This window comes from Rhipicephalus sanguineus, chromosome 6 (genome assembly GCF_013339695.2).
Source record: "Rhipicephalus sanguineus isolate Rsan-2018 chromosome 6, BIME_Rsan_1.4, whole genome shotgun sequence".
Classification (NCBI taxonomy): domain Eukaryota; kingdom Metazoa; phylum Arthropoda; class Arachnida; order Ixodida; family Ixodidae; genus Rhipicephalus; species Rhipicephalus sanguineus.
Genome location: NC_051181.1, coordinates 16,167,499 through 16,188,412, shown reverse-complemented (window position 1 = coordinate 16,188,412; position 20,914 = coordinate 16,167,499). Strand labels below are relative to the sequence as shown.

The 20,914-nt window shown below is 42.7% G+C and overlaps 1 long non-coding RNA gene across 1 annotated transcript; it reads right to left on the bottom strand.

Moving 5' to 3' along the window:
* Positions 1 to 8,885: 8,885 nt before the first annotated feature.
* Positions 8,886 to 15,206, bottom strand: LOC119397772 (uncharacterized). Its single transcript, XR_005184576.2, has 3 exons — positions 14,973 to 15,206; positions 14,805 to 14,885; positions 8,886 to 9,175 (listed from the first exon to the last, which is right to left on the bottom strand). It is a non-coding gene; the product is annotated as an uncharacterized LOC119397772 (long non-coding RNA).
* Positions 15,207 to 20,914: the final 5,708 nt, after the last annotated feature.

The window sequence follows — 20,914 nt, the reverse complement described above, 5'->3', positions numbered from 1 at the left end:
AATTCAATACATTGTATGGTTGTATACACACTCTACATTTCAGAATTCTAAATGTGCATGGTGTGGCTGCACTATAACATGCATAAAATATACAGCTGTATCCTTCCCAGGAAATGGCTATATTTTCACATTAAGCTGAGGCATCTGCATATTTAAATAAGTGTTGCAATACTTTATTGGATGGCTGTGCATTTGGGCACATGTGGCTGGCAGTTATCACAATCTTTGTATACAGGGCAATCTTGAGCGGTCATGCTTTATATCCTATAGATCTTCGACTAAGATTTTCTTGCTTGTTAATTTTATCAGTATCGAAACTTTGCAGTGTTCATGCACCTTACAGTAGCTTTTTTTTTGGCGAAACCGACCTGTTACTAGAAAATGTACTAGTATGATAAAGGTCTTCAAACTTAGGTTACCTCTTCGTGATTGTTGCCAGAAGAAACAATTTACTCCAGTAATCAGAGTGGAGTGTCTGGCAGTCCTATGCAATCTTTACTGCTTGGGTGGTACTTTGTAAGTGTACACAATGATCTGCAGTGATGTTTTCAGGCTTGCTAACATGAAAGCAGTAAAACAAGCTGGCCACTTTTACAGCAGTATACAACTTATCCTGAAACAAGCAAATCACAGTGGTACCACTACCTGCAGCAGTGACACTTAGGTTGTATCACAGCCTGTGCCCTATACTGGTACATCATTGAAAGACTCATCTAGCCTGCACAGATGTCATTATTGTCATTGCACCTCGAGGTGGCTAACTTCTTTTTAGTACCGTGTCATCTGTAACTCCGCTCATTCCCATTCTTTACTGGTTTGAAAAAATTTTGCAGCAATAGATTCATGAGGCAATAAACTGATAAGCTATTATATGATTACTTGGAAAAGTGTTTCAGGAACACTTTAACATACACTGTGTGTTCTAGCATGCTGCTGTTACCTAGGTTGATGCACAACATGGTTTTGACACAAGAAAGAAGTCAAGACACCACAATCGCCAACTATCAACTGCAAAGGCACACAATGGCGGAAAAAAAAGAAGACATGAGAACTTATCTGCCCATGCTGATGCAATAGACGAACTTATCAATCCGGCACGTGTGGGGGTATACGTGAAAGGTAACTGTTAAGGCAGTTGATTTATTCTTTATGCAAGTTAATAGACAGTTAGCTCATGCATGCGCATGAGCTAATAGTGCGCAGTTAATAGACGGTTAGCTCATGCATGCGCATGAGCTAATAGTGCGCATGCATGCGCACTATTATCGATATGCCATGCCTCGATTATTAGATGAGTTTGTTCATTCATATGCCTGTAAAAAACTGCGTATTTATCGAATTTTGGCGTGGACTTACACTCTCGACAATGTAAAGATAGATTAGAAGGTGAGCCTCCGCTTAACAGTATTTTATGTTCCAATAATCTCTGATTGACACAGCGGCTCGTCTGTCCAATGTAGAAGCAGCCGTAGCTAAAGGGAACCTTATAAACCACACCTGTTCAGCAATCAGTGAATTTGTTGGCATGTTTTATGAAACAAATGTTATTCCGCATCTTGTCTACTATTACTCGCTCATTCTTTCTCTGCACAGTGCACAAATCTTACCTAGAAAATTGGCAGCCGTAAAGACAACATTAACGCTGTATCTACTTCCCACTTTCTTTAGCCTGTGAGACATGCAATGAATGTAAGGAATACCTACGACATGTTTTTTTCTCATTGCTTTCTGCAACCATGCTCGGACTTAGCATAACGGACTTCTTCAAACATTCCGCGATAGTGGCCGCCCTGTCTTTGCACGCCCTGTCCTTTAGAATGAATACTTACCAACTAGCTCAGCTCTCTGTTATTCTAAACATGGTTTTATTCCACAGCCCTGGGGAATGTCTTGGAATGCTTGTTCTGATTACAGACTGAAATGTTGCTAATCTTGTGGGTCCTTATTTCTTCTTGGGCACCTTGTGCACTTGTTTCAGTACATGTGCTAGGTCAATACAAATTTAAGTGAGTCAGGATATGCACTTTAAATGATGTCTTCAAGTAAAGAACAAAAGTTCGCTTTCCACATTGTAACTGTTATTGGCATTTCAGAAGCAACAGAGCAAGATGACCAAAGGATGTACCACTTCAAGATGGAAATGGCTATGTTCAAAGATATTTTAGAGATGTACAACAACGAAGATATTGGGATTCTCGTTGCATCGATATATGCGATCTGCAATAGCAATGTCCAAAGCTTAACGGGCACTTTCACGTAGAGAGCCTTCCTTATTACAGCACTTATTCGCAAAATTCTTGCAGCAACATGTTCACAACGTACAAGTGCGCATCTCTCCATCAGACATTTTGGACCGCAAGGTTGTTTACTGCCACTTGAAGAAACACCAAAGCCTCCAACCCAATAGACAGTAAACAAGAGTAAGGTAGCCAACATAAGAAGGTGCAATATGGAGAGAATTGAACATGCTTTTCTAAAGAACAGAAGAAGCCTAAAAGCAGTGAAGAGAAAATTGGGCACAGGCAAAAACCATATGTATGCACTAAGAGAAAGGCAAGGCAGTTTCACTACCAATATGTATAAGGTTGTCAAAGCAGCTATGATTTTCTACAGAGATCAGCCAGGACAACAATGGTAGTAATAACAGTAGTAGTCTAGACGAATCTCACCAACAATGGCAGGTGAAGGAACGAAAACTTCTTGTTAGAAGAATTGGCATCTGTTCATCTTAAAACCGCTTCATGCACAAAAAACACACCCCTAGAGAAAATTCTGCCAGGAGCAAAGACACAAAAGCAAGAGAATTAATGGAAGCTTTTTACATAAGAAAGCAAGAAAGTTTGTGTGTTAGTGATACATAAGTAGTTTTATATAAGATTGAGAAACAGTTTATTGAGCGTGTGTTATTGTATTACCCCTGATGTTCAAATAGATGTTTGTTGTGCAGGCGCGAATTGATGGTACATGTGTGTGTGTGGTTTCTGGGAATTAAAGCAGCTGTAAGTGGCGCCCCGTCCAGTCATCTTCTCTTGTGGTGTGCGTCTTCTCTTTTTTTTGTGTGTCTAAAGCAGCTTTAACATGAAGGAAAGAAAGCCTTAGAGGGAATGCAGTGGGGCAAAGCAGCCGGTTATGATCAGGGGTGTTGCTGTACAGTGATGCTATTAGTTTTCTTGTGCCCTTTACCGCCATCAGCCATCTGCCACTTGTCAAAAAATGCAGCCCAGGAATTTTTCAGCAGTGCCAGATGGCTATGGTGAGGAAAAGCATTAAAAAAAGTAATAGCATTGCTCTGCGATAACACGCCAGGTAACAGCAGATCTATTTAAAGACGGGGGCACACTGTTCTTGAAAAACTGGCCAGTTTGTATATGCAATGCCTTTTTGCTGTGAGCGTACTGAAATCTTTGAAGAATGTGAACATTGCCCTAATTAATTATGTATGACATTACTATACAGTTTTATGTACTTATAAGCTTTGTTTATCAATGTCTTGTATTAATGTATTTTTTTTTGTTTTCGGTACAGTTAACTTGTGTACCTATTTGTAATTTGTATCCAATAATCATGTGCAGGGGGTCATGGTATGGTCTCATAACCGAGGAACCCTTTTCTGTATATCCCTTTTTGTTGTAATCATGCTTTGCAAAATAAATGTTTGAATGAAAAGGGGCATCAAGAAATTGAAAAATTAGAAGCCGATCAGCTTACTCATAACTGCTAACAAGGCATTTGCAAAAGTAATAGCTAATAGAATTAGGACCACCTTAGAATCCAATCAACCAAATGAGTAAGCAGGATTTCATACAGGCTACTTAACAATAGACCTTATTAGCACTGTTGATGTTATGGATAAATGCATGGAATATAACCAACCCCTATATATAACCTTCACAAATCATGAGAAAGCATTTTAGTCAGTTGAAACCTCACCAGTCGTGCAGGCATTGCAGAAATGGTGTGTACACAAATTGTATACAAAAATACTGGCTAAACTCTAGCTTGCTGAGCCGTAGGAGTACATATGTAAATTTTATTACATTATTATAAAACGGACAGTCAACACTGCCACGCCAACTGTTGTTAGACAACCGTTGATTAAAACATTTATTCACGATCTACATGGTGTGGCTGCAGCATGGTGGTCTACAGCACATTTGCTACAGTAAAATCACCAACTATAAATGGTATGTCTTTCTCTTGTCTAACCCACACAAGATGTCTTATAAAACTTCCAGTGTCTATTTTCCATGTTCCTGGGATGATATAGACCAGGGGTCTCAAACACGCGGGCTGGACCTTTCGTAGTGGCATACCCACGAATGACTGTCTTTGTCCCGCACTTTTTTTTCTTAACAGTCTTTTAGCAAGCTACTGAAATATGGTACACAAATACGGTAAGGCAGTACGGTAGCGCTCCTCCTTTCCTGCTCGTTGTGCTTAAGCCGCTCCCAGTTCAGGTGACAGTTCAGGAAACTGTGCGGCTGACAGGCAACAATGATGCGTGACAACCGCACAGTAACTTTTGAGAAAGCTTTTGTGGTGTTGGGTTGCCTTCACCGGCAAAAGCACAACGAGCGGGAAACGAGGAGCGCTACCATACAGCCTTACCGTATTTGCGTACTATATTTTCGTAACTTGCTAAAAGACTCTATAAGCATGTTTATGAGCTACAGAGACACGACTGGTTTTAAGCACTTTTTCCTTTGGCACCCCCATGTGAGGTTGCAGTGCGGTGAGAAATAACCATGGAACAAAAACTGTATATTTCAGAATCAAGGTCCAGATTTCAGTCATTATGGAGATCTCTCGAGTCCTGCTGTCAAATCCCTCAAGAAGTGACCCACATATGACATTTTGTTCAAGCTAATGTTGAAACTAACTAAATGGCAGATACAAGAATGAAGCATCAAGTTGGCGATTGCAAGTACGCAGCATATTGTTTAACTGCATACACAATAAACTGTCAGTGCGTGGATGTTGTCAAGGCTTTTCAAAGATAATTTAAACTTTAGGCAAATTCACATCTATGGTGACTTGTGTGTGCTGTCGGGAAGAGCCTTTTTTTTCTTATAATTATTATTAATCAGGTGGTGTCGTATCTACAGTTATCAGTCTCGTCAGTGAGCAATTTCCAGGTGCTTCTTTTTCATAATTCGAAACATTCTTTGGATGGCACTAAAACAAACAAGAGCCTTCTTTTTTTAAATGATTCCTATTGCTCCCTTTCCATTATATCTACAGGAGGCCTGCACTGAGCTCACTGCACTAAGCACACTGAGCCTGCACCGAGCGCATTCCAGGCGGCGCTAGCAAGTGCCTACATCTGGTCATTGTAGCCATAGTCGTACAGCGATCAGGCGTACAAGTCTGATGTCACGAGAAAAAATATCGAAACAATACGCACGGCCAACAACCTTGGTTGTAGTCCTAGAATGAGGACCACGTGGACGACCACGGCTATGGCAGCTGCCGCCCTACTATAGCATCAGAGCTTTCATACGCCAAAGCTTAAGACGGCAGACTACGCAACTGCTGTTAGAAGCAGAAGCAGTCTACGAGGCAAAACATGTGGTATTGTGCAACGTGGAGGTGAACAAATATCACATAGCAACGTTCGCTGGATTAGTTCTCCAAACAACGCCGGCAGACAAAGACATGCATGGGCTAGGAATCGCAGAAACTGAGAAGTTACTGCAGCAACGAGCTTGCAGCTACAAAGCAGGGTAAAAACAAGGTGTAGAGACTGCAATAGAAATTTTTAATGTGCAAAAGTCTATGGCAAGATTTGGAACAGGTCAACTTAATTGAAATTAGCTTGAGTGCATCAACCTAATTTTGGGGGCGATATGGAGGTAAGAAACGTATGGGCCACCTTGAGGAAGAAAAGCATCATTAGCTGGGCAGCGTTCACAGGTGAGTCTCGGTGAGTGCTTCCTGCTACTCACCGAACATCGCAGCCCCACGTCAAAGCAGAAATCTTCCTTGCGGAAGTACTAGCCAATAGCTGTTTACAATTTCCAAGTTCTGCATTCGCAGATTCATGCACCTTCTTACCCTGCAGACACAAGTGAAAGCTGGCAGCAGGCTCCATAGCGTACGCCCTGCATTGAGCACTGGCCTACCATACAAAACTCCTCCAAAGACAGTGGCTACATAATGTAGTGATTTCTTTCAAGTGTTGTCGAGCGCACAGCAACAGCAGGAAAACCTCCCCAGTCACTCAGAATTACAGCGCAGGTGGCATTCTAAAGTTTTGTTTTCAGCTCGCTCTGGTGCTCCCAAAGCAGACTAAGCAGCCACTATGACCACATGAGCCTGCCTAGCATGTTGCACCAAAGGTGGCGTCTGCTCTTCCAGTGGTATGCCTTACGCCCAATACCAGTTACAGAAGTGGCCATGAGAGCACCCGGATAAGGGCAGCTAGAAGATAGATGGAGTAGATAATAATATAAGGAAATAATTTTAAATGCCTCAAGTTAAAGGCACGCTGAAAGCATAGACAGCTCTGTACAAATGCACAATGTTGGTAGGTCCTTAGGTAACAGGTTGTCTAAACCATGTCACTTAGTAGGCTTTAAATAGTGTAATATATGAATACTGCACTTACACCTATGTCTTCAGTCACCTTCGCTTGGCGGGGAATGCCATTCATGCAAACAGTGCGATTGGTTCCCAATGTGGTGGTGATGTAAACAGATGAGCCATGCCGCCCTACTTAACGCCTTGTTTGTTTGCATGCACGAATGGTATTTTATGTACGTGTAAAAATAAAACAATTTCAATGTACGCAGCTTGCAGCATTCAATATAAGCATCGTAGACAGTCTGCCACAGCTGTATCGGCGCACTCGCGCTAGGAGTGGAACGGATTTAAAGGCTGGGATAGTAGCCGCAGCAGCCCGTGGAGGGTCCCCTGTAGCGCCAAACACGTGACTGGCTTCTTGCGATGCAGAAAATAACCTAGCCCTTTCAGACTTCAAGAAGCATGTCAATTTCTTTTTGACGGATTTTATGCCTTCACGGGCCCCTCCAATGGCGTGGTATTGACTATCTTCTTTTGCGAACAAGGTAAAGGCAACATTCTGCACGTTGCGTCAGTTGACGAACGAATGCGACCTCGTTTCAAAGTCCGGTGAAAAGGGCAGAATATAAACACAAAGAACGACAGAAAGTTTCTAGAGGTAGGAATCAGTCTTTAATCGGACGAAAAGCGTCAAAAGCCGACACATGAGAAGACACGATGTCTGGTTCTCTAGTGTCCGTATTGGCGCGGCTCACTTTCTTCTACGATAAACATGGGAGGAGTCGATCCCGCCTACGTCTTGCCAAGATGCAAGGACAACGGTTGCCGTAAAGACGATACATATTAGACACTTTTAGTTGGGCGTACGTAACGAGCCGACGTACGCGGCACGATACGTTGCGTACGCTGCATGCGAAGCGCTCAATGATACTTTTAGTTCCCCGTATTGCCGTACCGAGATACGTTTGGTTCAACTGGACGTATGTTATTAGAAATGAAACAGCTTTTGGGTGCTTTTTAACGCCCTCGCATAGTAGCCCGGGTGCCTAAACGGATCGCTAGTTTGTATTTCCGCTAGCAGCGCAATATCGTCGCTCAAAGTAAAATAAACTCGATTTGGGCCGGCTTTGTTGCTCTCTGCGTTCGACGCTATCGCTGCCGTTTTGCTATCTGGTTCCTATATCAATCGAGATATCGCGAGAGCGTCACGCCGCGTACGCTTCGCCTGGTCACGTTTACGCACGCCGCGTTTTTTATCGGGCGTACGCGCGCATCTCTGGAATCGATGCGTTACGTACTGCACATGCGCAGTTTGCTCCCGTGGCAGTGCTGCGTACGTGGGCTCGATACGTACGCCCAACTAAAAGTGTCTATTTGCTTCACTACGCAGACAGCAGGAACGTCGTGCAGCATGCAGTGGTGTTTTGCTTACCTTCTAGTGGCAAAGCGCAAGTGTCGCACATCAGATTTCGATGCTTGACATCCCGGATGGTGCCTAATATAACCATAACGTACACAGGCGCATATATATTCCACAATATCAAGTACAACAGTGCAAGGAAAGGTTGCAATCGCTTGGAGTTTCAAAAAGTTAAACAGGAAGTCTCCATGACACCAGTTGCAGGAAGCAGGTGGCGCTTCGCGCAGTCAAAAACCGAAACCGAAAGCTATCCTTGAGCGCCTCCTGTCATTTACGGCCGCCGACCCACTCACTGCGATGAAAAGAAATCGAGAGAACTTTGCTCCACGGGAGATATGGGGATTTTTGCTGTATTTTAAAACACTTATGCGCCATTTGGCTAAAATAAAGGTGTCGAATAGTGGTTTCTGCATCGAATTCTTTCATTCAGCAGCAATTTTTACCCTTGAAGAAGACAAGACTGCTTGTCGAAACGCTGACTCCAGCGACACTCCGTGTCCAAGAATTTTTCACCTTTTCAAGCCTCCATCTTCCCCTGAACTTATCCCATTTTTGGATTATCATACTGGCAGGGTTTTGCAGCGCGCGAACATAGGAAAAAGGACAGAGTAGACAGAAAGAGCGCTCAATTTGCTGGCAGAGAAGCTCCAGAAATTAATCCGATGCCATATTATGCAGACTTCCCTTTAGTTATCACTTTTGATAGAAGTTATGTTGAGGCATAAAGAAAGACATAAAATAAATGCCTCAGCTTGCGCCACCGGGGTGTAACAGGCTAACAGTGAACAGCTAAAACTTTTGATTGTGAAATGCTGGCATGGTACAACACTTTGACTAGGGTGTCACTGGAGCCAACATTTTGACAAGACTTGTCTCAAAGTTGCAGCCACGAAGACGACTAGTACGCTTGTCAAAACAGCTCCAGCATCATCCCGTGTACAAGAATTTTTCATATCAGCAAAATCGGTGTTCTTTTGTCCAAAGAATTAGTTAATCCTGTTTATTCCGACATGGCACTCGCTTAATCCATTGCGCTCCAGACAACATAAGCATTTTAAGTCGACTCATTTTCATTAGTAATGTTGCATGGAATGCGTTATACTGCGCTTCGAAATGTAAATGCAAAATTTCAACAAATGTTGTTGATCATAACCTTTATTGTAGCAATTTCAACCATTATCCTGGCCACTTGGCATAGGAAGAGCAATGGAATTGATGACTTTGTCCAAAAACCTGCACGCAAAAAGGCACAATAAGTACAAGTTGTCTCCATCGAGCAGGCATGTATCACCACAACAAAAATCGGAAGGCTGACTTGGCAAACGCACAAGCGCAGCAGCAATACTTTGTCGAATTGTCGAACATTTGTAAATGCCAAAAGCAGGGGTGGTTGAACAGCTGATTTTATCTCACTTAATGAAGTAACTCTAGATATGCTAAAGAATCTAGGGTAGGCAAAATTAACGAGCTCCTCCACAGCACTGTGTGTGACAATCATATTGTGGTTTTGGGAATATCTGGAATTCTAATTTCATCTTGCACACAAAAGGCATATTAAATTTAAAAAATGTTTCAGTCAAGCATGCACATACACCTGCATACCAAAAAAAAAACAAGAGGCTATAGTTTGGTCAAAAGACAACAGACGATGCAGCACAGGGTGACAGGTTTAGGGAAAAATTCAGCCTAGTTGGCAACATACTAAGAATTTTTTGCATATAAGCAACACGAGGAGAAAAATGGAGAGACACAACACATGCGCTAACTTTAAACAAAATCGTTTATTGCACACGAGGCAAACATTTATACAGTGTTGGTACCCTCACACTGCACCAAGAAGCCATGCAGAGATTTGTATTTTTCCGCTTCATTTTTACAAGACGTACGTAACACTAATCAACTAACTAACTATTGCACAATCAAGAAAGCAGATTCTTTATCCGACAAGGTCAGGGAGAGAGTGCTAACACTATTGGTACCCAATTTTTGCAATTCCTGCAGCTAATAGTATTATAAATCTGTTAGTTCAGCTCTATTAGTTGACAAAGCGTTTGTGTTCTGCAAGAAAGGTTCACACATTACAATGCTATCTTAACCTATCATTCATGCAGCTGCTTGTGTGCCCAGCATACTGCTTACTGCAGAAAAGAGGTATCTGATAAGCAACAGCTTGTCTACATTCAGCAAACCACATCCTATATCGTTTTCTTACAAGCAGTTTTCTTCCGTGCTTGACTGCAAATTCTGCAAATTGATTTCAGCTTTCATAGAGCTGGAAAACTATTTGCACATTTGTATGTGACACCAACCTTATTATGTAACGCTAAATTTTGTGCAAGTATGGCACATCAGCTATTCTTTTTTGAGCGACATCACTGTTGGAACAGCCAACTAGAGCAATGGAGCAGTACTTCCTAATTTAAGCCTTTTACGACTTACACTTCTGTTTGTGCGACGCGTTGTGTGTGAACCTTTCCCATGTGCTGTGTGTCCTGTTGAGTTGTTACGCTATCCAACTACAGTTATGGAAAGGATGGCATCACGTGCTAATGTACAAGTAGTTTTTCAGCTCAATGCAAGCTGAAATCGATTTGCAGAATTAGTAGTCAAGCACCAAAGAAGACAATCGCTTGCACAAAACGACATAGGACATGCTGAGAAGCTGTCGTTTATCAGATACCTCTTTCATGTGGTAAGTGGTATGTCAGGAAATGAGCGACTGCATGAATGATAGGTTAAGAGAGCACTGTAATCTTGTGAACAAATGCAACAACGGATGGCTGGCGTCACAGTGTAGGGCATGAGAGTATGAACCTTTCTTTCAGGACACAAAGGTTTCATCAGGTAATAGAGTTGAACTAACGAGACTGATAATAGAAGCTGCAAAAAATGTAAAAGTGGTACCAATTGTGTTAGCACTCCGCGACTATCCTTCTCAAATAAAGAATTGACTGTATTGAATGTGTAGTAGTTCGCGAAGTGATTATAGTGTGCCATATATTTTGTCAAAATAAAACAGAAAAAGACATATCTCTCTGCATGGCATCTTGGTGAAGCGCTAGGGCACCACCACTGTGTTCATTAGTGCCTTGTGCGCAATAAACCATTTCGTTGAAAGTTAGTGCAGACGTTGTCCCTCCCTTTTCGTCCTTGTGTCGCTTATGTGCTAAAGATTCTTACCAAGTGAGTTGAGGTTACTTATGAGTACAGACAGGAAAAAAGATATGTTAAAGGAGTACTGACATGAATTTTAAAATTTTCGGATTGATGCTCTAAATAAAAATACTGGCGTGGAGAAACCTAAAACGAGTATTGTGGTGCCTGGGAATGCATCGTATATATTTTATTTATCGCTACCTTAAAAAGACACTTTTGGTTTCGATATCGAGGGGGCGGCTTCTCGGTGACGTTTCATAGCAGTGTGATGTCACGGGGATACAGAAACTCGCGACGTACTAGCGGCAAATCCATCATCTGCCCGTGGTGCACATAAACAACGATAAGTTAATTGTCGTCCAGTGACCCTGACAGTGATTTCTACGATATAGGCTGCATGCAGGATGCAGAACTTGCAAACTCGGGGGAACTGTCTTGACTCTTCAGGATAATGCCCATTGCACTGTGGCTGGCTTGCAGATGCTCAGCGACGAAAACTTCAAAGTCAAATTAAAATATTTGATATGTGTTCTCCGACTCCGGCGTGTGGACATCGTTGACACTGCATACCAAGGAAACCAAAAATGTCCCTTTTGTGATGTCTCAAAATCGTGTCAGTACTCCTTTAAAATTAAAGCAATTTTAACCACAAAATACACATAAGCGCAGCAGCGAAACATTGGTAAACAGCACTAAACTTGTAACAGCCAAAAGCAGGTGCAACTGAACAGTTGATATTGCCCCACACAGTGCAATTAAATTTAGGTGTTTTATAGAATCCTGGGTAGGCAAAATCAAAGAGTTCCTCCACAACAGTATGTCTCACAATTGTGACCTGGTTATGGAATTACCAGAATGCTAATTTCGTCCTGCATGCAAAACGCACAATGAAGTCAGTGAAACATATGCATGCAGCAGCTTACCCTATGTTTCAGAAATTACGACAAATCGGAACATTTTCCAAGCATGTTTTTGACACTTTCTGCAATGCCGCAATGGTTATTTATACCGCCTGCACAAATCCTTATAAGTGAAACACACGGTGTCTTTAGAAATGTTCACGCATCCGAGGGCAAGCTTGTGAAGCATTTGCGCGTTTTCAAAACCTTTAGTACCGATGAAAGTGCCACCTGCATTATATGTTTCGTAGCAAGCCCACTTTTGTAGCTGCCGAGCCATTTGTTCTAGAAAGTCTACATCGTTATCAGTGCCACAGTGCAATTAATAGGTCCCTAGCTGCTGCAAGTTCATAGGTAGAAGGGTATGGCACACCAGCAGGCGTTTCTTGTGCGAGGCAGTACGGGACATAATACACCTATGCTATTTAAAACTCGGCATGCCTTAGTTGGTTACCTGTTTTGTACTGAGCGCACTATGACAGTATGTACTTACAAATGCACATTATCATTATCATAACCACTGCTATGTTTGTTAGAGCAAGCTTACTCTCTCTTTGCACTTTGAAAGCTCGACACCTTGGCAGACATCACTTGGTGTTTAGTCAATGAACTTTTTTCCAGACATGCAGCACTGCACTTTCCCCTGATGTTGGACTTTGGCAAGAGGATGCGCCAGCCAGGAAATGTCCACTGGAATGTGAATGCACCGTGCAGAATTTGCACATTTTCTCCAAACTTGTTGACTATCTTCTGTCCTGATCGGTTGGTACATGCTAGTGTGCACACCGTTGAACCTTTGGCAAACATTTCACAAGGATTTAATTGGCTTCAGCCCGTGGCAGGAGCACCAGAAAGATGGTAGACAAGTCTGCTATCTGAAAGGCTATGCCTTACCACCCTGCAACTGCCAAATTAAGCATAGCACACAAACTCAGTGCACCGATTCCAGACAAGGTAATTGAGCAGCGTTTCCCTACACAAATAAACTAGTTAACATGAAAAGTAATACCGAAGGATTCCAACAAAAATATGCAGATCTTATGCGAATTTGTCTTTTTTTTTTCGAAGGTCGATGAATTTGCATGGAGGTAAAGCATCACCTTCGAGATTGGAGTCCAGGAACTCACTTTCCAGTTTTTTTCTTCCTTCAGAAACTAGGCAACTAACAACGCCAAATGCTACTTTGAAAGATGGTGACGATAATACTGAAACTTTCTGCAGTATTTGAGCACATATGGATCTGCGGTATGTGCAAAATCTATCTCATACAGAAACGTACCCATCCCTACAACATGCTTTCAATAACAAACAACGGAAGAAACTGTTGATGCACTTGATGTCTTGAGCCTCTAATTCATGATAGAACATAGCATGCAATGGAAGAATTTAGGAAGCTTGTACATTAACTGCTGACCTAAAACAGCCAGAAAATATTCTGAGATGTCGGTGTTTGTCATAAGAGCCATGCTAATACATGGCAATAGCAGATGGTAATGAAACTGGCATGCTTTCATCCGGGCTCTTTGGCTCGCTCTTGCTAGTAACCTTAGCACTGTTAACGATTACAAGAATCTAAAAAGGAAATTTCCTTTTCCTGGAGGGCTACTGAAGACTGAATGACACAGTTATGCCCTGCCTTCTGTATTTTGCGGGCCTCGAAGATTTCGCGTGTCAACTGGTCGTGGTGGCGGAAAAGAATCCTCATTCTAGAAAATTCTGCGGTGTACCCGCAATCTTGGCAGTGCATTGCCAAGTGCGTCGAGCAAACATTACCTTTCGGGGAATTTTGATGCTCCCTCAGTTGTGAGTTTACGCGTCGCCCCGATTGCCCAATGTAAACACTTCCACACGTGAAGGGTATGCTGTACACAATGCCAATGGCACAAAAACATTCGTGTGCTTAATGGAATATGAATCCTTCACCACTGGGCCGTTTTCCGCACTGCTGTGCAGATATCACCAACTTTATTCTTGGTTGCGAACACCACTTCAATGCCATGACGTCGTCATGAGTTTCTTGCGTTGTAAGAGCATGCGCAGTAAGAGTATATTATGATGTTTCTTCAATAAACTTTTCAGTTGAAAGTCAGCACTCGTGTCGTGTCTACTCGTCCTTGGTCTCTGTTATTTCGCACTGTTTTGCCTCTACCAGCAATGAATTGTTACCAACTCAGCCAATTTTCAATCATACTAACCTGTAAACCTTCGGCCTAGATTTCTTTTACTTTGAGCGGTAGTCCTGCCCACGGTTTTTGAACCACGAGAGCCCTATTGTATATGTTAGCCTCCTGTAAAGCTTCGAACAACGGCTTGAAAATAGAATTTTGAATCACAGCGCAAGATGCCCTCATTAAAGCCAGACCGATGCAAAAGCTGTGTCCCCTTGAACTTCATGTCTGGCTTCTTGGCAGAGCAGTGGCTGTGCCCATTAAGCTAATGAAAAAAAGCCCATGAGTAGTGAAGTGGGGACACTACGGCTCATTAGTTGTGCCACGTTCACGCCGAGCGCCGTTACCGACTACACGTGCGGACAGCCGATGGCGTATGATCAGACACACGAGCAAAAGCTCGAAAGGGGCCGTCCCGCAGAGGTCACGTGGTCGCGGGTGGCCAATAGGAAAGAACTGCCGGTAACCCGTCGACCGATATAATTGACCGGCAGCCGGCAATATAGACACTACCTTTTAGTTTTATTAAATGCTTTTTGTTTAACGTTGGCAGATCAATTTTTGTGCACTGATTAGTACACCACTTCTGACATTTCGCAATGGTCAAACGAAGAATATGCACGCACAAAGTGTACTTACATACAGCTCTACAGCTCCAACTTTCTCCATGGGCTCGGATCCAACGTCAAAGCGTTACGACTGCACTCGCAGCATGGGCACCTGCGCAAATAAAAGCTTTTTTGCACACTAATGTACAAGCGAAGACCTAGCTTATTGCATTCGTTCTCATAAGTGTGTGTCACAAACCTTTTACTAGTTCAACTCTAGGGCAAGAAAGTAACTACAAGCGGTATTCAACCGTTTCCATACAATGCGTGAGACGGAAGCTGCATAAGCTTCTGTCGCACCAATTGAACGGTGTTCCCAGGCTACAAGAAAATACAAAAACTGTTACGCTGAAAATAGTTCTAAGTAGAGACGCGTACTGCGTGGAGAAATTTCATCGTCGCGCGTAGAAAACATCGCAGAACAAGGAATGCAAGAACTTACCTTGACGTTAGTTGACACCGGCAACACCGGCGCGAAGCGCGTTTAGGGACAAGTGGAGCTAGGGGCGTTCTCCTCCTCAGTACCTAGGCCAGCGGCCGTCTTCAGGGAGAAAAAGTGCCCAGAAGCGCGTTTCAGGCGCTATCGGATGGCGGCGCGGCGGTCGCTCCCTGTAGTGGCCACGAAAACAAATGTCGCTGCTGGCGGGTGCGGGTGGTCGAGGTGCGCGCCCGCTGGTTCTGGGCGTTTATTCACTCCTGTCCGGGGGTTGTATTCGCGCGCGCGGCAGCCTATCGTTACTACTAATATTTCCGTTACGTCGCCAGGTGACCGAAAGGCCTCAACTGGCAAAAAACACGCCAAGCAACTAAGCTTACATTGTTTATTGGCAATCGTGAATGTAGCAGTATACATGTAAACAAGCAGCACTGTCAGTTACAGAGTTGAACAATACATACAAGAAATAGAAATATCCATCTGCTTAATAAAATTGCCAGCTGAAACTGAGCAACTCTATGTCTCTTGGCTCGTTCAGCATACCTCTTATAGTACGCAGAACGAAGCGTCAGACGATACTATTTACGATGGGTGACCCTTGCACAGTACTTGCGTACAGTGCTGCCCGCCCTCTTCCTCACTTACACATGCGCGTTTGACGATTTGAGCGGTAATAAACAAACAGCATCAAAGCTCGCAAAAGATGCAGTGCCAGTAAGATTAGCCTCAGCCCGACGTACTTTGACAACACATTGGCGAGACCCACTCGGCGCTGAAAAAAAAAAAAAAGTGGAACCACACTGTTGTGCTAGCTATTCCTGTACATAACGTGTTCTCGTTATTGTGCTCAATATCCTTGTGTTCGTGCCTGCGCGCCGATCTTTTTACGATGAATTCCGACCATTTAGCTCAACTTTCAGTTCAGCTAAGCTCGTGTGTTCTGGGAAAACACCATTTACGGTATCACGTTGAAAAGGAAACTTGGTTCATGTTTCAAAAGAGGTTGCAGTGACAAACACATCAGTTGAGTAACTGTTGGCGAATAAGGAAAGCCTTAGCCTGAATCCAACATTTCAGCAAGTGAACATTCCTGTAAAGGTTGTCATGGAAGACAAGTTTCGAGAAGTGAGCTACCCTTGCTCGCCCACTGTTTATCAACTGACGTATGTGATAGCGGATGCCTGCGCGTGTTCCTGAAAGCACTCATTTATAAATAAAAAAGAATGATGTACCAGTGGACAGCACCGACAATAGACTGCACATGATGTGTGCGCGCACAATAGAGACATTTGGAACAGTAGTATACTAGACAGCTAGGAAGTGCTGGAAGTAATAGTAGCAATGTTGGAAAAATGGGCAGTGAGTAATTATTTCTGTCAAATGTGTATAATTAGCTTCTTGTTTAATTGCTATGTTTCGCACTGAAAAATAAATTAGTCCATTTTTTCTGGTGCCAATGGTGCATAGTCGTGAAAGACACTGCTTAAACGATGGACGATTGCAGAAGCTGAATTTACATTTTCATTCTTCACTACCTCCTAACTGTCTGCCTCACTCTTAACACGGGTGTCACACAAAACTAATAAGGCGGCAATAGGGGCTAGATGGCATGTCTTCATGCTTGTGATGCGCTGCAGGTAGACACGGACCAGAAAAAACGAGAACAACACAGGGTGATGCGCAACACCTTGTGCTGTTCTCGTTTTTTCTGGTCCGTGTCTACCTGCAGCGCATCACAAGCATGAACACAAAACTAGCCTTTTTTGGATATATAGCTCACGCCAATATCAAAGAAATAGCAGTTATTACACATTCAAATCTTCAACATGCACAAACACTGGCCAACTCTATTGAACTCTGATTGTATCTATTGAGTGCACTCATTTATTTTTCTGTTAAAAATAAACATACTTTTAAAAACTCCGTGTCATGTGTCAGGTCTGTTATCTAGAACAAATATTATTTGCTACTTGTCTGTGGTTCCACTTCACATACAAAACAAATTGCTTGCACAAATGCAACGGTGCTGTACCCTCTTTTCTGGATGCGTCTGTTTACATATCATCCCATTAATGTATTGGCGAAGTTCATTGAATAAAACTAAAGACTAAATTTTCAAATGCTTTACAAATTCAACAGCCTGTTTCATAGAACACTGCCCAAAATGTCCTTATGCACATTCTTCTATTCTCCTACTCCCATCATCAAACGTTATTTATTCCAGAGTAGCGACCCGGAAACTCTTCTCCAGGTGACCACTACACGAAATGCCTTGTTTAATGAAGGCACGAGTGTTTTCACACAGTTTTCTATTTTAGAACCTTCACAATGTCCCTCCCTACAAGCAATCGGTACACATAACTCTTTGTTTCAGCACTACTGTAGCTTTCCCTGCCATTGCTTTCCAACAGCCTCCACAATTGCAGCAAACTATATTCACTGGGAAGAACAAGTGCTGCTAAATGTACACTACTACTGGCCCACTTGCTACCAAGTTACATGTGATACTCTATGCAAAGTTTCACACGTAGATTAAAGTACAGTATGTGCACCCCATCACATGCACTATCCAAGAAATTTGAAGCCAGCACATTTCCTCTAAACTGAGTAATTCATGAAGCAAGAAGCAATAATTTGTGGACCCAATTTCGTACTGCTTCAACATGCCGTACACTATCACTGCTTTTCAGTATAAGGCTTGCATTTGTCCGCCTGGTAAACTTTGGTGGGATAGGCAACTCTTGAGCTTCTTACGACTTGGTGTGGGTAGCTTGGAAACCAATGATCTCTCTTTTGTCCAGTTTCCTGAGAAGAAAAAAATTGAGTCATGAGAAAAAGCAAGAAAGAAATGATGAAAGAAAAAAAATTGGTTCAATAAGTAAAGTGTCCACAACCATACCTTGTGAGGATTTGGGACGACGAATTTACTTTCTGTAGTGGAACATCCTCTGCTGACTTGAGGTAGGTTCAGAGATAAAGCATCCGAGCGGGTGCTGATATGAGCAGTTTCTTGGAGGCTGTGGTTGGGTTGGAAGAGGAAAAAATAATGATTACTGTGGTAGAAGCGTGAGTGGACTTGTGATTCATGTCTGAGAAGAATGTATATGAGAGCACTGCATGAGAAAAATAGTGTGCACATAACATTGCTTTGTTGTGAATTTGTTTTAGTGGTGACCTTCAGTGGACCGTGTCTGACCAAGCCTCAATTAGAGGATACTAAGTTAGTTAATTTCCCAACTCTATAAACTACATGGTATGTGCAAATGTAATATGTATGATTGCAAACTTACGAAAATGTATAAATGCATACACATACTATAAGTTCACTTGGCTCTACCATGCATTGGACTTATGAGCATTTATCTCAGAAGACTAATTTGTGCAGAAATAGGTAAAACTTATGCTGTGATCTGTGTTACAAAGTTTAGCAGTAAAGATATTTTTTGCAAAAGTGAGAACGAAGTAAATAATCTTAGAAAATGTCATTGTAATCCACAAGCGGTGCATCCGATCAGCTGGACGAGTCGTAAAACCTTTTGAAATGACAAAAACCGTAGCGCATGCAAAAAAAAAAAAAAAAAAGCTATGTTCAAATGCAAAGCAGTGCATTTTCACTCACCGGTGCGCACAACCACATGGTGCATGGTTATTCCGTTTTCGTAGGTAGTCTCCAAGCTCCTTGCTGGCATTGAATTTTCACGCTGGCAGCCGGTGAAGCGCCGCAGCTGACGTGATTCACAGGCTTTAGACACGTTCGCTTTGTGGCAGCAGCATGTAAAATTTGGCGCACAAACTCGCATTGCTATATCAAAACTGATTTAAAACGGAGCTGCGTAACGCCGATCAAAGAAAGCGACCGCGGTACAATTTGAATGAAATAACCAAATAACCGACCGAAGCGCAATCGATGCCAATGGGCTGCTGCTTTTCGAGCGTCAATGTAATCTCAATACTTGTCCTCAAACAATCAAGCTCTTGTATTAACTCTAGAAGTAACACAAAAACTGGTCCCTACTAGCTGTATGCAAAATGACACGGTAACTAAGATTTTAACAATCTTCTGATACATTCTGAAATAAAATTTTTGGCTGCGTTGAGCGTCCCTAACACGGAAAATGCGAACTAACTTATCCGACCGCTAAAAGAGGAGTTAGTGGCTCCACTCTCCGCGCATATCGATGGAACTCGCCGCGGTTGATTTTTTCGCCCTCTGCGGCGATCACTGGAACTTGAGACTTTCCGGGGCCTGCGTAGCATCCACTGCGGCGCTCGCATGTGCTTGGCGCGCGGTGTGTCTGTGGTTCCGATGTTTGCGCGTAAGCACTTCGCTTATTTAGTCTGTATCATCTGCTAAGGACAAGAAACTGCAAGGCAGATTGGTTTTCCCACAGATGCAAACGCATTTTGGGAAAGTACTCGCCGCTTCAATAGAGCCACGCTCTTGAAAACACGGACACTTTCCATCGCAGTTGAGTCCCATTAGAACATTTTCAACCGTTTCAGCAATCAGGATCGAGTTTGTTTAGCTTACAGAACTTGAAAGCGCCGACGAATCTCTGATAGAGAGCGAGTACATTCGGATCTTGAGTAACCGCAATAGGGAAGCCGTGTGAGAGGTTAATTAAACGTAGCTAGTCGCCACAACTATGAAAGTAAGTTTAAACTAAACAGTTACATGGTGCGCTCGTTCTCTTTGAAATCCCTGTCAACAGCATAACATGCAAGGCCAGAAAAAAAATTTTTTTAATGATCGCGCAAATGAATAACGTCACGCAGAATCAGTTGGACTCGTTGCTGAAACAGCTATAATAAAACATTCGTAGCAACAATTTATTTTAAAAAGGACACTGAAATTCACCTATAGAAATCATGCCCCAAACGCAAGGCAAGCAAGCTGAAAAAGAGGATAGCACAGCACTGATGCAGAAAGCCAAGTGGGAACTGGCAAAGCAGCCGATTTTATTTACAGTGACCGTGCAGGCTTCGGCGAGCAATTAAACGAGCTACAGCATTTCACAAAAAAGGACACAATGTCACGGTCTCTGTAATCTGTGAATTAATATGTGACAATGCGTCACAGAATATGAGAACACACATGAGGCAGTAGGGCACAGAACATTGATATATGACATTGTTTTTCACACTAATGCAATGAGAGCATTACCCTAGTAATGGGTAGAAAAACAACTGAATTACTGTACAAAAGGGAAGCCGCTTGCTTTGATTCAGCAAATCCTCACAGCTAAAGCGAAAATAAATAACAGCAGGTGAGGAAGGCAAAGGCATAATGCATGTTGAGAGAGTTGCCATGCACCTAGTTTGCCTGCTTAGCTTGAGGTACTTGGCAGAATTACGTTTCCTCAGCAGATTGGACTTACTCTTTCCTTTCACAAAAAAGTGCAGTCGCATATAGTAACGTAAAACCCAAAACTGCGTGCTCTTAGCGTGAATTTCGCAGCCGACCTGCAATGGGGAAGCATGATGAATCATGTGCAACACATCCATAACACTCTCGCTATGAAGTTTGCGTCCGCTGAATAACGTTCAATAGCAAATAACGTTCCCAAACGCTTCTTCGCTCTGGGTCTACGGGCGCTTTAAATAACGAAAGCTTCGCCGTTTGTTTGCTTCGAGAGTACCCTGTGCTGCATCCAGGAGCGAAGCAATGGTTCAAGCGTTGTTTTTTAGGAGCCATTCGCACGTTA